This window comes from Aotus nancymaae, unplaced genomic scaffold (assembly GCF_030222135.1).
Source record: "Aotus nancymaae isolate 86718 unplaced genomic scaffold, 86718_ANA_hifiasm-v0.15.2.pri h1tg000012l, whole genome shotgun sequence".
Lineage (NCBI taxonomy): Eukaryota > Metazoa > Chordata > Mammalia > Primates > Aotidae > Aotus > Aotus nancymaae.
Genome location: NW_026988423.1, coordinates 799,467 through 825,960, shown reverse-complemented (window position 1 = coordinate 825,960; position 26,494 = coordinate 799,467). Strand labels below are relative to the sequence as shown.

Below are 26,494 nucleotides of genomic sequence, written 5' to 3'. Positions count from 1 at the left end.
CTTATCCTAAAGTAAAATGACTGGTTGTTTAAAAAGAGGGATGTTTAGGGCAAGTCAGAAAGTCTAAATGTATCATATACGGTCTGTTTAAATTGTGAAAGAATTTATGAAAATTTATGGCAGAAATGTTGTACAGTTTAAAGGTGATTAGGCCTCCTAAATGCTTCATAAAATGCTGCTATGACTCTTAACTATACAGCTTGCCTGTTTTACAGCTAGGTAAGGCCTGGGACATGTGAAGTTAGATGCTACAGAGTGTCAGACCTTATCTGTATTTTTGTCTGGGTCCTAGGCTTTACATCTAATACATAATTAAAATCCATTACTTACCAAGGTTTTCACCAAAAGTAAGTCACTAAGCGTTAACACTGTAATATGTAATTGAGGCTACTGAAAAAATTAGTTTACATACAAGGTGTGTAGGGAGAATAAAATGTGTTTTTATAAGACATTATGAGAAGGTATGGGAATGTGAATTTTTGCCTAGGTTAAAGGGTTAAAGAATTGTATTAAATTAAATAAAGTTAAAGGTCAATCCCAGGGACCATACTTCAACCACTCATAGACCGCTAGATGTTCAAACTGCGTTCAAAGAGGGCAAATGCCAAATTGTAACCAATCTCACTATTTCTGTACCTCACTTCTGATTCCTGTATGTCACTGTAGCTTTTTTGTCTATAAATTTGTTCTGACCACAAGGCATCCCTGGAGTCTCTGTGAATCTGCTGTGATTCTGAGGGCTGCCCGATTCACATATTGTTCATTGCTCAGTTAAACTGTTGTACATTTAATTTGGCTGAAGTTTTTCTTTTAGCACTGTTGTATTAGCTATTTTTGCTCTCCAAGTTCAATAATAGGTCATATCTTCTTTCACAAACATCTGGTAAAAAGCCTTTAAAATGACCCAAACAAACACATTTTAAATAACTAGCTGCATAAATAAAAACTTTAAAAAAAAAATATAAAATAATTAGCCAAATAAATATAAAACTCAATGGAAAAACTCAATAACACATAGAACCATAATCTATTATTCATTCATGCTTCATGGAGTGGATTTACTTTTAGAATTATCCTTGGGAAAACAGTTACATGTAGGGTGCATGAGTAATCAAAGAAATTCAAATAGGATAAATATGATACACTTTTCTGTTTTTCGATCTTTCAAACTGGTAAAGATCTGGACAGTATTATAACTAATGTTCAAAGTGTGTGAGAAGAGATACTCTTTTATATTCATCACGTTGAAAATTGATAACATTTGGAAGCTAATTTGGAAATATAAAAGTCTTAAAATTTCATTTCTTTTGACACTGTATCTCCAAGGAATATATTCTAAAGAAATTATTATAAATGCACACAAAGACTTATAAATTAGAAAGTTCATAATAGTGTTATTTAAAAGTGATCAGTCATAAATTAAACAAGATTAAAACTATAGAATTAGGCTGGGCGCAGTGGCTCACAGCTGTAATCCCAGCACTTTGGGAGGCTGAGGCGGGCAGATCACGAGGTCAAGAGATGGAGACCATCCTGGCCAACATGGTGAAACCCCATCTCTACTAAAAAATACAAAAATTAGCTGGGCGTGGTGATGTGCGCCTGTAGTCCCAGCTACCTGGGAGGCTGAGGCAGGAGAATTGCTTGAACCTGGGAGGCGGAGGTTGCAGTGAGCCAAGATCGTGCCACTGCACTCCAGCCTGGCGCCTGGCAACAGAGCGAGACTCTGTCTCAAAAACCAAACCCAAAACCTGTATAATTGGTTAAATTAATTATTGTATGATTTTGCTACTTGATGAATATTTATATAGTAAAAAATTTTATATGCCAATACAACAAACAGGGCATAATTTCAGTTTCATACAGATGTACACACACAAGTGACCCTTCAGGCTTCTACTAATCACATGTACTTATTTCTTGTCTTTTGTATTTTCTAAAACTACAACCATGAATGTGAATTCTTTTTACAATCAGAATCACACACACACACACACACACACACACACACAGAAATGCAGTATCTAAGAACAGATTTGAAAATTTTTTAACTTAGAAAGGCATATTCAAGAAAAAGCAAGGAGGGTATTGCACAATATCCTGCTACATTTGTCAATCTCAGGATGTCATGGTTAATTCAGAAATATCAATTATTAGAAATTTTCTTTGATAACTTGGCCAACCTTTTTATATTTCTGTGAATGTAGCTATGTAGATGGTTAATGATCTTGATTTAAAAGATAAGCATTTCCATCAATCACATGGAAGTTTCATTCACACAATTTTACACATTCAGGTATTTGGAAATCTGTTGATATTAAATGATGAGGTTTTCTTCTAATGATTCCTTTTGTCCTCCCTGCCCATCCTGATTGGGAAATCCCTATTTCAGGTATTTGTAGAAAGAGGGCTGTGGCAGAACTCCAGAGAACAAAGGAGTCAATTCTCAGCTTTTGAATTCAAAATAGAGTTTTGTTGAGGAGATTGAAAGAAAGGGCTTATGTGTATGCCACAAACAATAGTTTGGGGAAGAATGTTGTGCAATCTGAGAGCCAGTTTTCCTGCCTTTGACTTGCAGTAAGATTCCCGAGGCTGAGAGAGAAGGTGTAGGAAGGAAATCACTGCAGCGAGGTTTGAGGAAAGATGGCAGTGACAATAGTAAACCTCAGTTCAGAATGAATATGGGAAAGCAGAGGAGACCTGGACTTCCCAAAGGATCCGTAGCAGCCCCTCGGAGACTGTAGCAAGACTAGACAGGGTGGGAGGTGTAGAAGGCCCAGGAGGAACTGAGGTTTGCACCCACAGAGCCCACAGCACCAGAATGGCGGGAGAAATCACCTGAAGGGGGCAGGGGCAGATCTAGGTCTTATGAAGCCTGAAGCTTATAGAATGTGGGATATCCATTTTAGGAAAAAAGAGAAAAATATAAATATAGATTTAGAAATGGATGTAAATATTTATTAGACATTGAATATAGATCACAACAAATTATTAACTTTAAAAAGCTGACAAATACCATCAACATCAGAAAATCTTAAAAAGTAACATAATGTTTTTGTTAATAAGCTGTTTGACATGTACTTTATAATAATTTATTTTTACAGTTCTTGGCTTCATGTACATTGATTGCCTCTTCCTATGATAACATCTTTTAATGTTATTTCTATGGCTTTCTATACAAAGATATATATATCTCTATACAAAGATAATTTAGTCTCTCTTCTACACACTTGTTAAAATAAAAACATTTAAAATTTAAAAATAAAAAAATTTTAAATAATTTTTTTTAAACCTTGGGGTTTTGTTCAGTCAGCTGTAAGAATTTTATTTTTGGTTTACATTAGCAATTTTTTAAAATTTAGAATTAAATTGTAATTAAAATTGGAATGCTACTTTGGCTAAGGAGAAACCTGAAAAGCTGGTTCTGGCAGTAGCCTGGAAGGGAGGTTGGACACACCTCATTGTGCTCCCTTTCTTTGGAGTTTGGGCACAGCAAACAGCATTAACATGAAAACAGAGATCGTAAGACTGAGAAAATGGACTCTTTGTAGCAATAAGATACCAATTCCCACCTGACTCTGGTATGGCATCACGTGACAGATAGCAGGCCCCCAAAAATATTAAGATATTTTACCCCAAAATATATTTCTTTGACAAATTTTGAAATGTTCCTGCAAAGCCAAGTCTTGTAGTGAAAATTTGCATTCTTTAGAGAATCTTCTTCCTTTTCTAAGTCTTTTCCTGATCTAGGAGAGATTGAACTAAGAGTCTGATACCTTTTAAGTTCCAAAAAAGTCATTTATCATTCATTATCTATTATCTCTGAAGCCTCCTGCTGAGAAGCTGTATCTGCCTAAAGAGAACTTTGGCTTCCACCGTCCCCCTTATTTTAACTCAAGCATTTCTTTTTGCTGACTTCAACTCTTCAGGCAAAGCTTAACTCTTTTAACCAATTACTTATCAGAAAGCCACTGAATGCACCTATGACCGTAAGCCCCCTACTTTGAGATGTGCTGCCTTTCCAGGCTGAACCAATGCGGGTGTACTTTACATGTATATTTCCAGGCTGAGCCAATGCGGGTGTACTTTACATGTGTAGTTCCAGGCTGAGCCCACGCAGGTGTACTTTACTTGTGTATTTCCAGGCTGAGCCCACGCAGGTGTACTTTTACCTGTATGTTTCCAGGCTGAGCCAAGGCGGGTGTGCTTTACATGTGTATTTCCAGGCTGAGCCCACGTGGGTGTACTTTACCTGTATATTTCCAGGCTGAGCCCACGCGGATGTACTTTACCTGTGTATTTCCAGGCTGAGCCCACGTGGGTGTACTTTACCTGTATGTTTCCAGGCTGAGCCCACGCGGGTGTACTTTACCTGTGTATTTCCAGGCTGAGCCCACGTGGGTGTACTTTACCTATATATTTCCAGGCTGTGCCAATGCGGGTGTACTTTACATGTGTATTTCCAGGCTGAGCCCACGTGGGTGTACTTTACCTGTGTATTTCCAGGCTGAGCCCAGGCGGGTGTACTTTACCTGTATGTTTCCAGGCTGAGCCCACGCGGGTGTACTTTATCTGTATGTTTCCAGGCTGAGCCAATGCAGGTGTACTTTATCTGTATGTTTCCAGACTGAGCCCACGCAGGTGTACTTTACCTGTGTATTTCCAGGCTGAGCCCACGTGGGTGTACTTTACCTGTATATTTCCACGCTGAGCCCACACGGGTGTACTTTACCTGTATGTTTCCAGGCTGAGCCAATGCGGGTGTACTTTACCTGTGTATTTCCAGGCTGAGCCCACGTGGGTGTACTTTACCTGTATATTTCCAGGCTGAGCCCACACGGGTGTACTTTACCTGTATGTTTCCAGGCTGAGCCCACACGGGTGTACTTTATCTGTATGTTTCCAGGCTGAGCCCACGTGGGTGTACTTTACCTGTGTATTTCCAGGCTGAGCCCATGCGGGTGTACTTTACCTGTGTATTTCCAGGCTGAGCCCAGGCGGGTGTACTTTACCTGTGTATTTCCAGGCTGAGCCCACGCAGGTGTACTTTACCTGTGTATTTCCAGGCTAAGCACACGTGGGTGTACTTTACCTGTATGTTTCCAGGCTGAGCCCACGCGGGTGTACTTTACCTATATTTTCAGGCTGAGCCCACGCGGGTGTACTTTATCTGTATATTTCCAGGCTGAGCCAGTGCGAGTGTACTTTATCTGTATATTTTTTCCTGTAACTTCTGTGATGTGGTTTGCCTCTGCACTCCCACTTAAAGCTCATCTCATGGCTCCCATAATTCCCAAGTGTTATGGGAGGGACTCTGTGGGAGATGACTGAATCATGGGGGCAGGAGGTCTTTCCCCTGCTGTTCTCCTCATAGTGAATGGGTCTCATGAGATCTGATGGTTTTAAAAACAGGGCTTTCTCTGCACAAGCTCTCTCTTTCCTGCTGCCATCCATATAAGATGTGACTTGCTCCTCCTTGGCTTCTACCATGATTGTGAGGCCTCAGCAGCCATGTAGAACTGTAGATCCGATAAACCTTTCTCTTTTGTAAACTGCCCAGTCTTGGGTATATCTTTAGCAGCAGCGTAAAAATGAACTAATAATTCTATCTCCCTAAAATATATAAAACCAAGCTGTAACCTGACCACCTTGGGCACATGTTCTCAGGATCTCTTGAGACTGTACTCCAGACTGTCATTGCTCATATTTGGCTTAAAATAAACCTTTCAATATTTTACAGAGTTTTTCATCAACACTAATGTGATAATGTTACAGGCAGATATACTTGCTGTTATAATACTGCTATAGATTTGTGTTCTACAAGGAATTCTGATAATCATAAGAATTCTAATTAGTTTTATTTTCTCAAGTTCTATCAGAATGAAAATAAGTAAGATGTATTAATATTTTTATATGCTGCTGTATTACTGTCTATATTCCTGACAGAAGAGTGTGTCCATTTTGACCAGGTATTGATGAGAATCAGACTTTCTGCTTTTGATTTTTCATATCTGATTACTGGAAGAATTTTCCACAGACTAGATTCTGTTTCACATATTTACAACCATTTCTCCTCCACTCTACACATATTTTTAATGCCAGGCACTGCAGGATATATTTTATATTGCACCTTTGTGTCATGATAGATGAGTTGGCACAGCAGGTTTTAGAATTGTTAGAAGGCAACTTGGGACAGCCAGAAATAACTGTACATGGAAGTGACTGTGAATTTCGTAAATACTGATGTAAATATATGTCTGACTCAGCTTCCTCTTTTCTGGATATTAAAAATGCCATCGGCTATTCTAATGCTTCTTAATGATAGGGAAAGTGTAGAAGAGCATACAGGGCATTGATAAGAGGTAATGGTTTTAGTCAATTTTGACTAAACTATTTTAGCTTTGCAAATTTTACAAAACAAATACTATCAGAACACATCGCTGGAGCTCCTCTCAGCATCTTGAATGGGACCTACACGAATGTGTGGAACTTGAAGGCTGAGATTTTCTAGCTTTGTGGTAAATGTGTCTCTGACTGGTAGATAGATGACCCAAGATTCTAGTGCATTATGAAAAGACTATATGGGGACCACACACTTCCTCTGAGTTACTATGCAAACCTTTATGACTATAGATACCATAGCAGAGAGAAAAATGTTCTCTAATAACGTAGGTGGGAATGTGTAATTTGCTGGGGTTAATTAGCAAAGTAACTTTATGAGAAAGACCTTAAAATACAATAATCTTGCAAAGTAGAGAAGAGAAAATCTAGCTTAGTGAACCAGTCATTGTCTATGTGAATTTCGCCATAGTATCTAAATATTTTGGAAGCTTAGAAATAAAGTCTTCTACTCCATTGCAAATATTCGTTTTAGTGAATAAGGGATATCATTTATACTGTGTTTTATTCTGAAAGGAAAATTCTCTTTGCCATGTTCATGTGTAGAAATGTTGCTTGGACACATATGAGATTCTGTCACTGGACGACCTCCAGTGCTGCCAATGGCTCTGTAAAAGCATGCCTAGAGAAATATGCGACGTTTTCTCCACATTAAATTGATCCTTTTAGGGTTAATTGAGAATTTAAGGGCCAGCCATTTCCTTTAAGCCTAAAGGGATTTATGTATCCTTCAGAATTTCTAGGCAGACCATGTGCCCCAAAGGAACACTGTAAAGTACATTTTCCCAACAGTCTTGCCTTTGGGAGCAAAGCTTCTACATTTTAAGATTATTTTTAAGCCCAAAACATGTCTGTCTGTCATCAGTGAGCTATTTTTACTGGATGACATATAAAAGTAGAGTCAAGTGGGAAGCCCCTCAGAGCTATAGCTACTCAAAGTAAGGAGAAACGGATTCCAAAGTAGAGGCATGCAAAAAAAAACATGACAAAATCCAAACATGAGAGTTAAGATACCCAAGAGATAATACAGAAAAATGTGGTGGTGTGAGAAACATGGGCAGCATGTTAGACTTCTCATTAGTTGTTAGGATTTAGTAATAATTGTGACTTGCTTTCCTGTGTGCGACAAGCTGAGTGTTTTCAGAGAACACTATCAATATTCAAAAAGAATTAGCTATTATTTTTCAGTGCCTTCTCTGGGTGAAGAAACTAATATACATTAGTTCTAAATCTCCTGCTAATCTTGAACTTGAGAATCGTTTTCTTTATTTGCTAATCTACAAAACAGAAACTTAAAAAATGTAAGTAACCAGTAAGTCATGAGGGCTCATCTTAAGCATACATGACTTGTGCTGTAATGGATTTTGTGAAATTACTGATACTGTCATATTTCACGTCTCAACAAACATCATATTCTCTATCTGATTTCATTGGTCCTTCAGTTATGCAGCCCATAGTTTTCCAAGGACAGCCAAAAGTTGAGACAAAAAGTATGTATCTTTTAGCTTCCATTCTCAAAGTTCTATATGTTTTAAAATTCATAGAATCCCAAAGAGTTGTTTAAAAATTAAGGCTTGACAACATGCATTTATGTTTGCTACCCTCTAGAATCTTATCAAAATGGTAATAAATAAATAAAACAAGGATTAAAGTACAAGGACAAAGATAATGGTAGACGAAATAACTGCAGGCAAGAAATTTCAATGATCTTGTTTAAAACAAAAAGGCTAAGCAGGCCTGGCCTGTGATAATGACAATGCAGCTGGTCTGATTGTACCTTCCATAACTAACAGTTGTAAAGTTGAAGCTACACACACACACACACACACACACACACACACACACACACACAGACACACTCTCCCTCCCTCCCCTTCTCCAACACACATGACACACCACACACACACATACACACACTCTCCCTCCCTCCGTCCTCCTCTCTGACACACACGACACACCACACACACACATACACACTCTCCCTCCCTCCCTCCCCCTCTCTGACACACATGACACACCACACACACACACGTGCACACACACTCACTATTAGAATGCTTTATAGAGCAGCAAACTTAGGCAGAAATTGGGGAGCAGTGCACTCTTGAAAGACGGAAACTGTACTAGGTGACATTTGTGAGTTGGTGGCTTTTTTCCTGAAGTCAATCCCCAATTAACACAACTTGGATTGGCAGAAAGCGGCTGTCTTATTGGCTTGAGGTGTCAGGAGGTTTAGGGCTGGCAGAATGGCAACGCTGTGGAAAAGAGGGACCACAGAAGGGTTAACGATGGGGAAAACTAAGAAAGCCAAAAAATAAGGTTTTAAAAAATATATAATTAATAATCACTTAACAGGACTAACAAAAAATTTGAAAATGTATTAAGAGCAGAAATGAATCAAAGTATATTACTACAGATCATTCACACATTCAGAGGAAAATTAAGCACTATTCTGAAGTGCTTCAGGCTAATAAATTTGGCCCGGTGTGGTGGCTCACACCTGTAATCCCAACACTTTGGGAGGCTGAGGCGGGTAGATCACAAGGTCCGGAGATCGAGACCATCCTGGCTAACATAGTGAAACCCCATCTCTACTAAAAATATAGTAAATTAGCAAGGCATGGTGGTGGGTGCCTGTAATCCCAGCTACTTGGGAGGTTGAGGGAGGAGAATAGCTTGAACCTGGAAGGCAGAGGTTGCAGTGAGCCAAGATCATGCCACTGCACTCTAGCCTGGGCAACAGAGTGAGACTCTGTCTCAAAAAATAATAATAATAAATAATAATAAAATAAATTTGACAACCTGGATGAAATGGGCATATTAATTGCATAACAAAACCCACTAAATTGACATAGAACAGAAAAAATGAATATCCCTATTTTCATTAAACAAATTTAATTGATTTGCAAAAATATCTACAAAGAAAACCCCAGGCCTAGATAGTTTTACCACTGAATTTTATCAAACATTTAAGGAAGAAATAATACCAACTCTAATCAAATTCTTTTGGAAAACAGAGGAGAAAAAAATCCTTAACGGACTCCTTCCTACTTATGTTGAAAGGCAAGCATGACACTGAAATAAAATATGACAGACTGTTATAAGAAAAGAAAATTATAAATATTCCTCATGTGTATAGGTACAAACTCCTTAAAATATAGTAGCAAATTGAATCCAGAAATACATATGGAGCATAATATATCATGACTAATTTCTGTTTTTTTAGAAATATAAGATGGTTTTAATAATTGAAAATCAGGGTAATTCACCATATCTGAAATAAGGGAGAAGAACTGTATGATCCTTTCAATAGAAGCACACAAATCATTTGAGAAAATTAAAAACCTATTTATGATCACAGTTCTTACAGAATTGAGTTTAGAAGGCAATTTCTTCAACCTAAGAAAGGGCATCAATGAAAATATACAAATAATTTCATACTTCATGGTGGAAAACTGAATAGCTTCCCATAAGATTGGGAATAAAAAAGGAGACAAAGAAAGTGTTTTACACATTTATTTAGTGTTGTATTAGAAGCACTAGTTGGCACAATAAATAATTTAAAAAGAAGAAAAGAAAGAATGGAAAGAATGAAGAAAGAAAAAAATATAATATTTTCCCTATGCACAGCAAATATTATTGTTTACATAGAAATTCCTATGTTCAAAAAAGCAATAAAACACTAAAAGTTCAAATAAATGTGTTTAAAAGCTTGAATATAAAGGTGAAAAAATAAAATTGATAAAAATTTCCCAGAAACAAATATAAAAGTTAAAGACATGGCAATTAAGAGAAAAAAGAAAAATTAAGAAATTTTCAGTTTTTAAATTTAGGAGGCCTTTTAACTATCAGTAGTTTCAGAAAGAAAGAAAATAAAAAGAAGAATATTATCAAAAAAATAAGAAAATTTCCAAGAACTGATGTCTCCAGAAAGAAAGAGCCTACTAAGTACCTCATACAGTGAATAAAAAAAAAAAAAAACAGAAAAAGACTCAACAGGCATGTTTTCTAGAATTGTCAGAACCCTAGATATAAAAATATCTTAAAAGTCTAGAACAAAATGTCATATATAATGATATAGTAATCAAGATAGCATCAGTCTTCTCAATTGCAATATTATCCTAATAATGGAGGAAGCATCAAAAGTCTGAGTGAAAATGATTTTCCACTTAGAATTCTATACCCAGCAGCCAGGCTCAGTGTGCATGCCTATCAACCCAGGACTTTGTGAGGCCAAGGCAGGCAGATCACTTAGGCTCAGGAAGTTTGAGACTATCCTGAGCAACATGGAGAAACTCATCTCTACAAAAAAAACACAAAAAATTATCTAGACGTGTTGGCCTGGCTTGTAGTCCAAGCTGCTTGGGAGGCTGAGGTGGGAGGATTGCTTGAGCCCAGGAGCTTGAGGCTGCATTCTGCAGTCAGCTGTGATCCATGCCACTGCACTCCAGCCTAGGCAATGAAGTGAGACCATGTGTTTAGAAAAATTTTTTTAAAATGTCAAAATTGATAAGTTAATATATGGCAGAATCAAATTTAGACTTTTAAAAGAAAGAAATGACAAGTTTACATTAAAAACATTTTTACATGAAAATAGAAACAGTTAAAAAATAAGGGCCGGGTGCGGTGGCTCATGCCTATAATCCCAGCACTTTGGGAGGCCGAGGCGGGTGGATCACGAGGTCAAGATATCGAGACCATCCTGGTCAACATGGTGAAACCCCGTCTCTACTTAAAAATACAAAAAATTAGCTGGGCATGGTGGCGGGTGCCTGTAATCCCAGCTACTCAGGAGGCTGAGGCAGGAGAATTGCCTGAACCCAGGAGGCGGAGGTTGCGGTGAGCCGAGATCGCGCCATTGCACTCCAGCCTGGGTAACAAGAGCGAAACTCCGTCTCAAAAAAAAATAAAAAATAAAAAAATAAATCACTGTAATTTATGTCACAAAGTGATACTTTCCTAATGTGTAAATTTCTCTTAAGGAAGGCTAAAAATCCTCAAAAAGAATCAAATCTATGAATAAATAGTTCATAGAAAAGTAACTATAAATGACTTCTGAGCATATGAAAGTATGCTAAACCTTTCAGATAATAGAAGAAATACAAATTAAATCCAAGATAACATTTTGACAATTGACCATTATCAAAAATGTGATAACAATCTGTAGATAAGATTGTAGAGAAAGGAGCATTCTTTCTAATGGAACTGTACTTGATACGACCTCAATAGACGGCAATTTGACAGTTATTACATATAAAATGCACATAATATTTGACACAAATTCTACTTTGAAAAATATATCCTACTGATATATTTGAATATATGCACAGTGATATATACGTAAGAATATTGATTGCAATGTGTTTTTGTGAGAGCAAAAGCTGGAAATGAACTAGTCATATAGTTTATTTAACTAGCTGAACTAGACTAAATGTCTATTTTGCTTCCAGTCTTCTGCTCTAGATTTTGTACATCTGCATTTATTTTCTATTAGAAATAATACAGTTTTTTTTTTTTTTTTTTTATGAGGCTGGGTATGGTGGCTCTCGCCTGTAATCCCAGCACTTTGGGAGGCCAAGGCGGGTGGATCACCTGAGGTCAGGAGTTCGAAACCAGCCTGGGCAACACGGTGAAACCCCTTCTCTACTGAAAATACAAAATTAGCTGGGTGTGGTGGCGCATACCTATGATCCCAGCTACTTGGGAGGCTGAGGCAGGAGAATCACTTGAACCTGGGAGGCAGAGATTGCAGTGAGCCGAGATTGTGCCATTGCACTCCAGCCTGGGCAACAAGAGCAACAGTCCACCTAAAAAAATAAAAATAAAAATAAAAAATAGAAATATATGGGTTTAAAAAAAAAAAAAAGAATTTGCTGGAAGTAAAAACATAGCCATTCACGCATATTGCTTAGAAATATGAATGTCAATACCAGGTTTTTAAAAAGCTGGAAAAAGTGAAAGTGATTGCCTCTTGAGGGTGAAGAGGGCTAGAGCTCTTTTTTATTATGTTTTATTATGTTTATTGTATTTAATATGTATTAGTTTATTATTATGCTATCTTTTATTATGTCTTAGAGGCTTTTTAAAATTTTGCCCTTATGTGCAGATATTAGTTTGATAAAAATGCCAATTAATTTGAAAGAATTCACAAAGTCAAAATGTTATACCATCCCTAGTGTCCTCCTTCCTTCCCAGCCCACATCATACTGCTCTCTAGTGTATGTGCTTATTCCCTTCCCACCCTTCCAAGAAAGACAACTGATTCTTGTGATTTGATTTTATCAGTCCCTCTTTATTCTGTATAAAGTGTGATCTATTTGTTCAGAATATGAATGCTTCTATTAGTGTTTACAAAATCAATGTGGAACACCCTCAAGCTTAAACTCACCTTTTAGAAGCCGAATTGTCATCAGAATAGTGTTATTCTTAGCAAAGACCCATCTTTCCATAAAAGAGACCTCAGAGATGATCTGATTATCTGAACATAGCTTGTATCTTATTACCAAATCTGCTTCCCCAGATATAAAAATGTTGTTCCTATAAGAATATTATTTTGAAAATAAGGTTTATCTTGTAAAGAAGACCTTCTTTCCTCCACTGAATATTCATTGAGAAGGTAATGTGAGGACCTCATCCTCTAAATCTCCTTGAAGAAGGGAAATATTTGTTGTTATTGTTGACTAGAAACTGTAGGACAATTTGCATTGTTCAGAAGCTGTTTTGATCCTTAAAAATGTAGTGGGTATCCATAATAATGATACAATGAAAATAATATTTTATTATTTGTTTGAACTCTACAAACATTTAATAAGTTATTTGCTGAGTGTTGATATGGTTTGAATGTTTATGTCCCACCAAAAGTTATATGTTGAAATCCTAACCCCCAAGGTAGTGGTATTAAGAGACAGGAACTTTGGGAAGTTATTAGGTCATGGAGGCAAATTCCTCATGAATGGCATGAGTGTCCTTATAAAAGAGCCAGAATGACACCCTTCACTACCTCCACCATGTGAGGACGCAGCAAGAAGTAGGTAGTCAAATCTGGAAGACGACCCTCATCGGAACCCAACCTCTTTGGCACCCTGATTTCTGACTTCCAGCATCCACAACTGTGAGAAATAAATTTCTGTTGTTAAGCCACACGGTTTATGGTATTTTGTTAAATGGACCAAGACAGGTGCCCTCTCTGTGCCATGTAAACTGGGATATAATTTGAATAAGGGATATAATCCCTTAATATTTAGTGAATAATTTTGCTAAGAGGAATAGAAAGCAAGGAAAGAAGAAAAAAAGAAAGGAAAGAAGGAGGAAAAACATGAATTGATTGCCTACTATGTATCGGGAACATGTGTGCTTTTCTACATTATCTCCCTAATGCTCCCACAATAAGCCTGGGAAGTCTATTATGAAGTTTAATATATAAACAGATATGCTAGAGGAACACACACACACACCCCGCACACACGCAGATGCACACACCCCGCACACATATACATACACTCTTCCGAGTTAATTGAAGAAAGTATACAAAAGCAAATATATCTATTTATGTCTTCACACACACCACACACATTCACATATACACACATACATATACTTTACAAGTTAATGGAAAGAGCATATGTGTATGTATATAAACATGTTAACATATATTAACTTGAAAGAGTGTGTGTATTAAAATGTATTTAGTGTACAATGAATAGGGCAGACAGAAATTCAGGAGAAAGCCCATTAAAAGAATAGAATAGAGATAACATACTAATGTTTTTGAGTGGCAGAAACTTAACATACATTATCTTTTTCTACCTTCTCAATAACTCTGCGAGGTAGGTATTATTATTCTCATTCAGAAAAGTTGAAACACAGGTAGTTAATGATCACCTAGGAATTTAAATTCAGATCTGTGTGATTCTAAAACACTTTTTCATCTTACTTCAGTAAATGTCAAGGCTTAAGAGTACCCTTAAGGATGGTTAGATGTAATTACTATTTAATATTTTCAGATATTACTTAGCCTAACTTAGGAAATTTAATATATAAAAGGAAAATGGGAATTTTTTTCATCATTCATTTAACAAATATTTATTGAATTCCTACTTTAGGCCAGGCGCAGAGTAGATAGGATTCAACTCTCCACTAGACGTAGTCCTTGCACTAGGTACTTACAGTGTTGGGGACTAGGGAGAGAGAACATAGACCGTGGAAGTATGGTGTGGTAAGCACTGTGGTGGGAGAGTACTGTGTGCAGAGATGTACATGGACGGGTCTGTATCCAGGTGTCAGAATTTCTGAAGGCTTCCAGGACAGCTTGCTGGGACAGGAGAAATGAGCATGTGGAGGCCAGGAGCAGAGGCTGTGGTGGTGAAGGTGGTGGGGATGGTGGGGTTGGTAGGAGATGGAAATGCTCTAGGCAGGGGGATCTAGTTGTATGGAGATGACTGATGTCACAGGAGCCTCAAATGGCCTGACACGTTGTCTAATACTTGTTGGAACATGGGTGGGTAGGCGGAGAGGCAGTTACTGGATAGGAGAATAATTGGGAAACATAATCCAGTAATTACTGTAGGAGCACGAGATGAGAGTTATTGACCCAGAAATTCTCTGTAAAAGGGTTTTCTCTGTCCTTTCAATTCCCAGAGACAGATTGTGCTGATGTCGGAGGGAAAATGTGTGCTTTTATCCCTCATATCTAAGTAGGTCAGTATTTGCTAACACTCAAGGAGTCTGCATTATTTCCCAGTCAGCTAGAACATTGTGCTAATGAGGAGCAGGTCATAGATTTAATCCCCTTATGGGCCTCTTAGCTTCACTGTGTTCTGTAGCCGCAGACAGCACCCCTAACCCTGGGCTGCACTTTCTCAAATGCCAGTTTCTGATGAGAGAAACCTAGGGAGATCTTTTGGACAGATTAGAGAAAGCTCATCACCACTCAGTCCCTCACAGGGCTACGACTTCCAGTGAATGTTCCACTGACGATGAGTAATCAATGTAATTGTGGTTTTCTAAGAAAGCTCGAAACATTTAGTGTTACTCCCACTAAACCTCTAACCTCAGCTCCTGTGAAAATTTGCAGTTAAGTGGCTACAATGGACTAATATTCTCTTCTTATTCCTTTTCAGAGGAAACTAAAAAATACCTATTCAGTATCTAGTGAATTTGTGGGGTGCTGTTAGGAGTCCTACTAGTTGCTGTAGCAAAAGAGCCAGAGACACAATCCCCTGTGCATTGATGTTTAAGTTTAAATACCGTATATTTATTCAGCATTAATTTTACAGCATGATCTATAAACCTAGTTTTGTGCTAGGCATCTGGAAAAAAAATCTGCACTAATTAACATTTATTGAATATGGCCTGAGTGCCAAGCACACAACTAAGCACTTTATGAGGATTATTTCATTTAATGCTCAAAATAGCATGCCAAAACTCAAGCTGGCCAAGCCCCCTCACCCCCATCACAGCCCATCGCCTTCCTCTTTCCTGGGATAGAGGTTAGAAAGTACAATATATGTGGCCATAGGAAAGGCACTATTGTCAGAAGTTCTCCCAGGTGAAATCTCCAGGCAAGGAGGTCTGCATAATTACAGTAACTATAACCGACTTATTATGGGACAGGCATTTTCTGAGCACTTTATATTATTCAAACTCTAAATTTAGTCCTTCACTGAATCCTAAGAAGTAGGTTCTATTAATATCAATAATTTATTTGTGAGGAAATGGAGGCATAGGAGGGCAAACAGGCAAACCTGTCCAAGATCACATGGGAAGTAAGTGACTGGGTCAGGACCAAAACCCAGTTCTGACCTTAGCTATACTGAGCATGTGTTACTGTGTAGATTTGCTGTTCATGTATTTTCTTTGGGTGTCTATGCAAATCTTTTGCCTTTTTTTCAGATCAGGTAGTCTGTATACTAATTACTGAATTGTAGAGGGTTTTTGTTCACTTCTATTATTGCAGTGGCTAAGATCAGCAAGACAAAATTGAATAGAAATTGTGAAAGCATAGATCTTTGCCTTATTCACAAGTATAGGTGGAAAGTATTCAGTTTGTCATTATATATGATGTCAGCTATTTTGTAGATATCTTTGTCAGTTTGAGGAAATTTCTTGCTATTCTGTTAGCTAAGTTTTATTATTTTATATTAAATTTTTGTTAATTGCTTGTTTAGCAACTATTGACAAGATTGCATGAGTTTTGTCTTCTATTCTGTTACTATAGTGAAATCCATTGAAAAAATTATCTTTGAATATTAAACTAGACTTGTTTTATTAAAATAAACTCGGTCATGATAGATTGACTTTCTTATAAATTGTTGGATTTGATTTTCTAATTTGTTAAGAATTTTTTTTGTTTATATTCGTGAGGAATTTTGATTTTAAATTTCCTTATTTGGGGTAATATATTTGTCAGTTTTTAATATTAGGATTATACTGGCCTCATAAAATAGTTTGAGCGATGTTTCCTTATCCTTCATTTCCTGGAAAGGTTTGAGTAGTATTGGTGTTATTTATTTATTATAATTTAATTTAATTTACTAATGAAACTATCTGGGACTAGAAATTTTATTTTGGAATATTTTTGATGAATTCAATTTCTTTAATAGATATATCACTATTCTGATTTTTTTGTTGTCAGTTTAGATAAATTGTATTTTCATAGAAATTTATCTGTTTTATCTAAATTGTCATCTTTTTGGCCTAATATTGTTTATAGTATTCTCTTATTATTCTAATAATATCTGTCAGACCTGTAATGACAATTCCGTAAGCCAGCCTGCCTTCCTTCCTTCCTTCCTTCCTTCCTTCCTTCCTTCCTTCCTTTCTTCCTTGCTCTTTCTTTCTTTCTTGTCTACCTAGGTGTTTGACAGTTTTATTGATTCTTTAAAAGAACAGCTTTTGACTTTGTTAATTTTCTATAGTGTTTGTTTTCTATTCTTATCTTTAATATTTATTTTCTTCTATTTATTTGCTCTTCTTTTTCTAACTTCCTAAGGCAAAAATTTAGGTTATTGATTTTAAATATTGTATTCTAGTTAAGCGCTTAAAACTGAAAATTTGCTTTTTTGCTGTACTTGAACTGCATAGTTCATCAGCACTGTGTCTGAGGAAGCCTGTTAAAACAGAAGATGGAAAAAAAGATTCAGAGTCTCATGACGTAGCACCAAAATGTCTAGATTTTAATTGAAAAAAATCCCTATACCAAGAACAAGAGAAACTACACCTTGAATAAAAAAAGATAATCAACAGATGCAAACACCAAAAAGACACAGATGTGGCATCATTTGACAAGGATTTTAAAGCAACTACTATGAAATTCTTGAAAGACCAATTACAAAGACATATAAAAATGAAAAAGAAGTAAAAGCAGTTATGTAAAAGACATAAGGAGGAATCAAGTAGAAATTTTAGAACTAAAAAATTTTAAAACTGAAAAAACCCCTCAGTCAGTGGGTTTAGCAGAAGAATTAAAAGGACAGAAAGATGAATCAGTGAATTTCAGGATAGAACAATGGAATTAATTACTCAGTCTGAAGAACAGGGAATATAAATTACACAAAAGCAAACAGAGCCGCTGGGGCATGAGGCTATAACCGAATATCTAACACTGATATCCTTGAAGTCTCAGAAGAAGAGAGAAAGAATGTAAGGCTGAAAAAATTGTCGAAGACATAATGACTGAAATTTTCTCAAATTTGGGCAAAACACATTTCTAATCCTACAGATTCAAGAAGCTGAGAGAAATATAAACAAGATAAACCCAAAGGTATCCATGCCCAGACATATCATAATCAAACTTCTGGAAACTAAATACAAAGAAAACATCTTGAAAGCAAACAGAGAAAAATGATACATTGCCTATGTATCATAGGGGAAAAGCAATTAAAATTCCAGAGACTTTCTCTTCAGAAATCATGAAGTTGAGAAGAAAGTGACACAACTATTTTTAAGTGCCAAAAGAAAAATTTTAAAACAGAATTCTACATCTGGGGAAAACATCCTTCAGAAATGAAGAAGAAATCAAGGCCTTCTCAGATAAAGGAAAACTAATAGAATTTATCACAAGCAGACATACCCTAACAGAATAACTAAAGAAAATTATATACACGTAATAGAAATGATAAAAGAAGGAATCCTGGAATATCAGGAATGATGGAAGAATGACAGGACATGATGGTCTGTGTATCTCTTCACAGAGCCTTCTCTGTGGCTGCAGAGCTCACTTTCTTTTCCCTGTGTATTCAGTGTACGTTAGTGAGTTCTATGGTGGAGATCGGTTTCTTTTATTTTTATTTATTTTTTGTTCTTTGAGCTACAAGTCAACAGAGTTACCCTAGGCAGCCATTTTGAAAATTCATTCAGGGTTCTATTTTTTTGTTTAATGCCAACTCTATACAATGTTTTGCTGGAGACTCTGTAGTAGGGATACGTAGTTACATAACATAAAATAACTGCCTGTAAAGAATTCATAGTCTTGTGGGAAAGGCAAAATATAACTTAAACATAACATAGTAACAGGCATAAGCCACACGTATGGGAGAGTCAAGGAGGAGTGCCTTACCCAGCTGCGAAAGCCCTAAAAGGCAGCACTCCAAAGTGGTCCCGGGGAGGGTGAGTTCTGAAAGACTCAATACAAGCTCAAATGGATTCTGAAAGATCATTACAAGCTCGTCACGGGTGGAAGTAATGGCGGGGAGGGAGGTTCGTGCAGAGGGAGGGGAAGCATTTGTGAAGCCCTGGAGGTATGGGGAGCATGGTGCCTCCTGGGTCTGTAATTTGTTTTGACTGGAGTTCAGGGGAGATAAGGCGGGCCTGGCAGCCATGGTTCGCACAGTGAAGAGGCTATTAGGCCTCCTGGTCACAAGGAAGTCTGCATTCAAGAACGTGGGTGAAGAGGTATTAATTTATATCCACACTAGAAAAACAACTCAAAGTGCAAGTCTGGCTGCTGACAAATCAGTTGCCTAAGATATGTGTCTGATCCCACATCGGGGATGATGCAGAAATAGCAATGACTGACTGGGCCTGAGCTCTCAGACAGAGGAAATCTGCTGAGTGGAAGCCTTTAGAGTCTGACTGCGGGATAAACAGAGCTCTGCCCTCTGGGCAGACACTGTGTTATTTCTGGGGGGAGGTAACTCAGCTGGAGGTGGATGGAGTTGGCTCCCAAGGCAGAAATAGCACTGCCTGGGCTTGTGCAGATTCTCGAGTTCTCAGGCAGCCCTCAGGAGGCTGACAAACCCCAAGAGGCATGAACATGGTGGAAAGAGCATTGGCAAAGGCCAGGGAAATGTTTAAAGCCAGGCAAGGGAGTCAGGAGAGGCATATCCTATGTTAATAACAACCTTAGTGCAGGGCCTAGTACTTGACACTCCCTTCTCAGCTCCATAATTTTACTAGCAGGTGCCAGGCTTCAAGCCAAGCACTTTCTGTGCATATTTAATGACAATAACAGACACAGCCCTGTCTCACATACTGTTCCAGATAACATTCCATGTTGTTACTCATTTAATCCTTATGTCTTCCTACAAGGGAGTTAAAATACTATTTTCATGTTACAGATGAAAAAGCAGTCTCAAAAGTAAGCTCTGCCTAATATTACACAGGTAGGAACTAACCACTGGATCTGGGATTTGAACCCAGGTAGTGGAACTTCACAAGCCCGTGGTCCTTCTCATAACTCCATAAATATCATTTCCCCAGTTTATACATTGAAAAGTGAGGCTCAGAGTTGTTAGTAAGTGGTGAAAAGGCAATGGACCTCTGCCTGTGACGACAGTGCTGATTGCCTCCGATACCATATTCCACAGCTCACGACGGTGACGTGTTCAGAACTAGCTTCTGCCTCTATGGGACTCTTCCCTGATTAGAACAATGCATAGACCTGAACTGTGTGAGAAAACTGGGCTACGGGGAGTCCTTCCAGACCCTTTAAGGAGTACATACATGTACCCTCCAAAGGGCAAGCGTAGATGTTTGTGCTACACAGAAGATGCCAGCCACATGGTCAGTGTTAGTGAAATAATTCATCCATCAGGCAGGAACCACCACCAGGGGCTCCATTTCTCTTGCTCTCACAAGCAGCCTCAAACACCATAGACCTTAGGTCTTGAAAAGAGAACTAGGAAAGGTGTCCTGGAACCAGATCTTGACCACCCTTTCCCCCAGTCTCCAAGGGGGATTCCTCGAGCCTACCTCATGCAGGAGATGTGAGGAAGAGACGGCTAGTACATTGGTTATGATTTCAACTGGACTAGTTAAGTCTTTTGGTTTTTTTTTAAAAAAGCAACCTAGGAAGCTTTGGAATCACTCAAGGAATCATTAAGGAAAGAGAAAGAATCCACAGAGCACAGACAATGACAGAAAAATAGAAAACTGTTTTATGAGACACTCAGTAGACCAGATACATTGGTCATCTGCTGACTTCGGCGTTCCATCACGCTCTTCCTGCTGCCTGCTGCTCTTTATTCTACCTGTCTTGTCCTCAAAAGAACTCCATGTCCAGTCCTGATGCTTGCTCACAGCAGAGCCCTTTCAGCTCACGGTTGAAAGCTGACAGTTGTTATTTTGCTAAAATTTATACTGTGTTCTCCTATCCAGATTTTTCAACAACCTGAGGTTAAGGCACAGTGCTTCTGCAAAGGTTAGATAAGTTTGAGTAGATAATCACGAGCAAGGCTCTAAGTACCTCAAAGGGGTGGATTCTAAAACCTCGTTAAGCAGGATTCCTGAGCCCTTTCTTGTTAATCATGGATGGACAGTGCCAGAGCTGTGCCAAGAGCCCCGGGCCTGTTAAACAGTTAGGGAAATGGTCTGCATTTCCTTCTACCAATGGGAATCAGGACCTTATAGGGTGAGGGCAGAGGGGGGTAGCCGAGGCCTTGTATTTCTTCCTGAAAGGCGTGGCCCTGGGCCAGAGATGGAGTCAGCCGCACCTCTCTGCCTCAGTGGATAAAATGGAAACTAGGATGGACACTTGGGAAGCCCATGAGACTAGGAAAGGGAAGCTCCAGGCTTTTCGACTGAGATGTTAATTGGAAACTTAATTCTTCTGAAAGTTTGACTCCCACCAGACCTCAGATATCTCCCCTAAGAACAGAAAACTGGGTATGTTAAGTCAGGCCAATGCTTGGAGCTGTGTTGAGACTTAAAACGACACCAAAAGAGAATGTGTGAGATGGCAGCTACTGTGTTATTCCCCATACCATGGACACACTTCCACGTTGCTCTTCCTGGTCTAGAATTGATCTGTCATCTAAGAATGGGTATTTCTATGTTTACCTTTGTATTATTTTTTATTTTTATTTTGTATTCTATCTCAGGGAGAGCAAACTTTATATGACTGTAGGTAGTCATTATCTTAAACTGTCCAAGATGATCAATTCATGCATTCATACATTTATTTGTCCAACAGTCATTTATGGAGTACCTCTTATATGCCAGGTACCCAAACTTAAATTATCAGGTTCTTATATTTCCAGGCCCCTCAGGAGATGTCTCGGAAAACAAAGATATGTACTCAAGCTGTAGAAAGGTGGCTGTGAGAAGCATGAGAAACAAAGTCACAAATTTTAGGACAACCAAAGGCTTTCTGGAGAAAGGAATATGAAAAAAGATGTGACTTTCACAGTACTTAAATCACAGCAGCATGTCAGCTTTCAGTATGGAGACTGCAGTGTGAAGCGGGTGGTATAATCTGCTCCTTTCTATCCTGGTTGGGAATTAGCGCACCTGAATGGGGCTTTTTACATGTTCAGGGAGATCAAAGTGTTTACTGCAGTTTACTTGTATGTTGCATAGTAGTGGTTTTTAGTCTCTATCTGGATAAGAAATATGTCATTTTTATGTTTCAGAACAAGATGGAGGTGGATGTTATAATTTACATTCTTATCTTCATGTTCAGTGGACAGTTCTGTCATATTTCCATCACTGAAAATGTTTTTTCATTTGAAATGTTTCGAGAATGGCATGGAAATTCCTATCCTATGCCTTTGGATGAGGAGAAAGGGTGTGGGGTAGAGAAGCAATTACAGCTTTAAAGACAGACTGGCTCAGCCTCACGCTCTCATAGCCTATTTAGTGAAGTGATTTGGATTGCATTTTGCTTTTAGCCGCAGTCTTGTGTAGGTAAAGAAATTACAGCATGAGCTCACCCTTGGCCCCCAGCCCCGGGCTATCATGCCAGTAAAGTCAGCACAGCAAATGTCTATACCTTTAATCTCAAAATGAACTGGACTCAGAAAAAAATGTTCCATATTATTTTTATTCTTAACCTTCAAGCCTGTGGGTTTCTTCTGAGGCATTTCTTTTGTCAGGTAGGAGAAGACAAAGGAGAAGAGAAAAAGGTGAATAAGGGACAAAATCATCTTTCCTAGCATGCTCAGGCTGAACTTTCCTTTTCTACGTGGGGTAGGAGGAAGAAGGAGTCCACGCACCTTCGTGGGTGGCGTTGTATGGATGTGCGTGGACCTTTCCGAGCAAGTTTTAAAAATTATAGTTGTAAGGGAACACAGCACGTATTTGCTATGGTTTGAGCAAAACACATACCAGAGCTCTTTTAATGATGCTCCCTGGGCTTCAGGACCCTCTACAAAGCCTCTGGCCTGTTTTACTTTCTTGAAACAAGCAAGTGATTTGGTGGTTTATCCTGCAAAACAGCCCTACAACCCTCACTCTTGTTCTCCCTCAAGTGAATGTGCCAGACAGCATGTTTGCCTTGCCCACGGCCTCCCCACGGGACAGCAGCTTCAGTTCTTTATTCAGGCATCTTAAATGAAACTTGAGCACTCAGCAGAGCTCCACAGAGCAGCACGAGAAGAATCTGGATGGGATCCTAACCCTGGCCCCTCCCCTTGTCTCCCACTGTAACCCTTCCCCCACAACCCTGACACTCTCCCCTACTTGGTAGCTGCAAGGAGAGCTCTGAACCTTCCTTTATCCACAGTTCCGGGTTGGAGGCAAATTGCAGTTACCAGTGACACCTCTCCTGAGGGAAGCACTTGGTAGAGCAGCTGGATGAGGCACCATTACGTGTCCTTTAAAAAGTCAGGATAGTGAGAGATCACTTTTGATTGGGGAGATGGGATCTGAGAAGGACATTAAAAGTGAGGGACAATTAAGATGGCTGGAGAAGACAAGAGCAGAGATACTTGTGTCTGAGGGGGATGGAGACTCAGGTCAGGAAAAATCTGTGATAATCCAAATGGCCAGGGCACCGTCATTAGGACTCTCACCAAAGCGCATATCCTCAGGACTGTAACCTTTTGCTTACTTTTTAGACAGCTAGACAAGATGCTGGCCTCAGCAGGGCATCAACTATGCCAATGGATTCAACTCCATGTGGCCATACCTAGCACAGGCATGTCATGGAACAAGGACTTAATGTGCTTGTTGACCTGAGCTGAAATGACAACTGCGTGAGCCAAGCTCAGAGGGTGCAGGAGACAATAAAAAGGCAGGGGAAAGGTGGGAATAAAGCCGGAAGGGAAACGGGTGTTTTCTCTTCCTGTGAGTCATGTAGCTGAAACTCTTGGATAGTCAACAAGACTTCCGAGAGCTTTTGCATAGGCACCACTTTCAATGAGAGACGTAAGCCGGCAACTGCGATCTCCACAACTCCTTCCTCCCTCGTAGCCCCGCTTAGCTCCTAAGAGAATGGAAGCCATGAAACCTTTCTCATCTGCTCACCACCAGCTGACAACCTTGCCTGCATTCAGTCGTATTCTGGACATCTTTCTGTTGGATGCAAAAGCAGTTGCTGCCAGGGGCCAGGCTCTCTCCCCATGAACTGGCTCCTGTCCCTTTCATCTTCTCCAGGACTTTGCTCCTGTAGCTGTCCTGGTTAGTCCCTGTCTTTCCTGCACACGTAGTTCCCCTTCTCTGCAGAATCATTCTCAATCACAGACAACTCGCTTCAGTAGCTCCCATTTTAGCTATTGACCCCTTTGTCTGCCTCTGTTTATATCAAAGCTCTCCAAAGAGTATATGATATGGTATTACATAATATAATTATATATTTATATAATGACAATATGGTATTATATCCTATATAATTATATATGATATACATGTTATATCCTATATATTACATATATAATATGGTATTACATAATTATATATTTATATAATGATAATATGGTATCATATCCTATATAATTATATAGGATATACATATTATATCATATATATTACATATATAATATGGTATTACGTAATATTATATATTTATATAATGATAATATGGTATATCCTATATAATTATATATGCTATACATATTATATCATATATATTACATATATAATATGGTATTACATAATATAATTATATATTTATATAATAATACGGTATTATATCCTATATCATTATATATGATACATATTATATCATATATATTACATATATAATATGGTATATCTGTCTCTAACTCTTACCCTCCCATATTTCCTTTAACTGATACCAGTCACATTTATGTCCCCAAACTCTGTTGGAAATGCTCTGGCAATGTCACCAGTGATTTCCATCTTGCCAAAACTAACCGTTTGATCACAGCTCCCACTTTGCCCAGTTTGTTTTACCAACTCTGTTCATTCTTGCTGTTCTTCAGAGCACCAAGCTCTTCCCCGCCATGCACTTGCTCCTTCCTTTTCTGGAACATGCTCCCTTCAGACCTTCTCCATATTTTCTTCCTCACTTCATTCAAATCTCTGTGCAGAGAAGCCACCCTGGCATCCTTGCTGCGGCTGAAATTATCCCTTATCCTCCTCCGCGTCATCCCCTGCTCCCTTATCCTGCTTTGCCTTCCTTCTTACCACTTATTATGCTGAAATTATGTATTTATTTGCAAACTAGTTAATGTATAATTTTCCAGTAAAATATAAACTCTGACAACTTAGAGACTTTGCTAGTCTTGTCCCTTCCATATGTCCAGCACCCAGAACAGAACTGATACACAGCCAGCTCTCAGTAGACAGTTGCTGAATGATGACCGAATGAGGGCATGCCCTGACCCTAAGTAGCTCAAGTCTAACTGGGGCTATTGATAAGGATGAGAATGAGGGTGATGAGAAGACATAATCTAAGTGTCATATATACACACATATACTCATTACTCCCGATACCTATATGAAGTCCTGAAGTAGTGAGTGTTATGTCTACTTTATAGATACAGAGACAGGCTTTAGAAGAATTATATCGCTTGCATAGGGTTAGACAGCAGTCAGCAGGAAAAGCAGCAGCTTAAACACAGGTTCTCTGATGCCAGAGACATGCTCTTCAACCTCGAGGGCTCTGGCCTCGCAGTCTGACAGCATGTTAAAAGGTCACCCCATCTGTTGAGGTTGTCTCAATATGGACGTGGCAGTTCCACCTACTTGTGAATGGTGAACACCCGTTTGCTTGCTTAGTAGAAAAGAGTGCTGACTTTACTCATTTTGCTATAAAAGCAGTCTCTATGCCAGAAGCCAAAATACACAGGATCGGTAAATATTTTGTACTTGGTTACAGGCAAGGACACAAATCCAGTTAATGTTGTCTCCGTGTGACACGGTTATTCACTAGTTTTAGGAAGTATGTAGGTAGGTTCAATTCCAATTTGAAGGCATTTTTTGGTCATATTTCAGCTGAGTATTTTAAGGAATTAAAGCCTTTTGATCTCTTAGGGCTTGTTTCTGAGTTCAGCACAGGTTGTTCCCCGTCATGGTTTATAGCCGGGTTTGGTACAAGGCCCAGGCTACCGGGTTTCATGGTCTGGGTTTCCTGTAGGCTCATAACCTGCCCCAGGGAGTTTGGAGAAGCCTAAGGAAAGCTCTGTCTCAAGACTGTGAATGTGGGAAGTGATCTTAACCTGGGGCAAGCCAGGAATAATGGTCTCCATTCTGGTCAGCCACATACATAATTTTCAAGTTTCTAGCAACCACATTAAACAACTGAAAAGAAACAAGTGCAACTAATTTTAATAGTACATTTTATTTAACTCAAATACATTCCAAATATTATTTCAACATGTAATCTAAGTAAAGAATGATTAAATCTGGTCTGTAGTTTACATAGACAGCGTAGCTCACATTAGATCAAGTATATTTCAAGTGCTCGACAGTGCTT

General features: G+C 38.6%; 1 long non-coding RNA gene across 1 annotated transcript; it reads right to left on the bottom strand.

The window, feature by feature from the left end:
• Positions 1–8,084: 8,084 nt before the first annotated feature.
• On the bottom strand, positions 8,085–25,182 carry LOC135274551 (uncharacterized). Its single transcript, XR_010342349.1, has 3 exons — positions 24,931–25,182; positions 12,084–12,206; positions 8,085–8,654 (listed from the first exon to the last, which is right to left on the bottom strand). It is a non-coding gene; the product is annotated as an uncharacterized LOC135274551 (long non-coding RNA).
• Between the last annotated feature and the right edge of the window lie 1,312 nt (positions 25,183–26,494).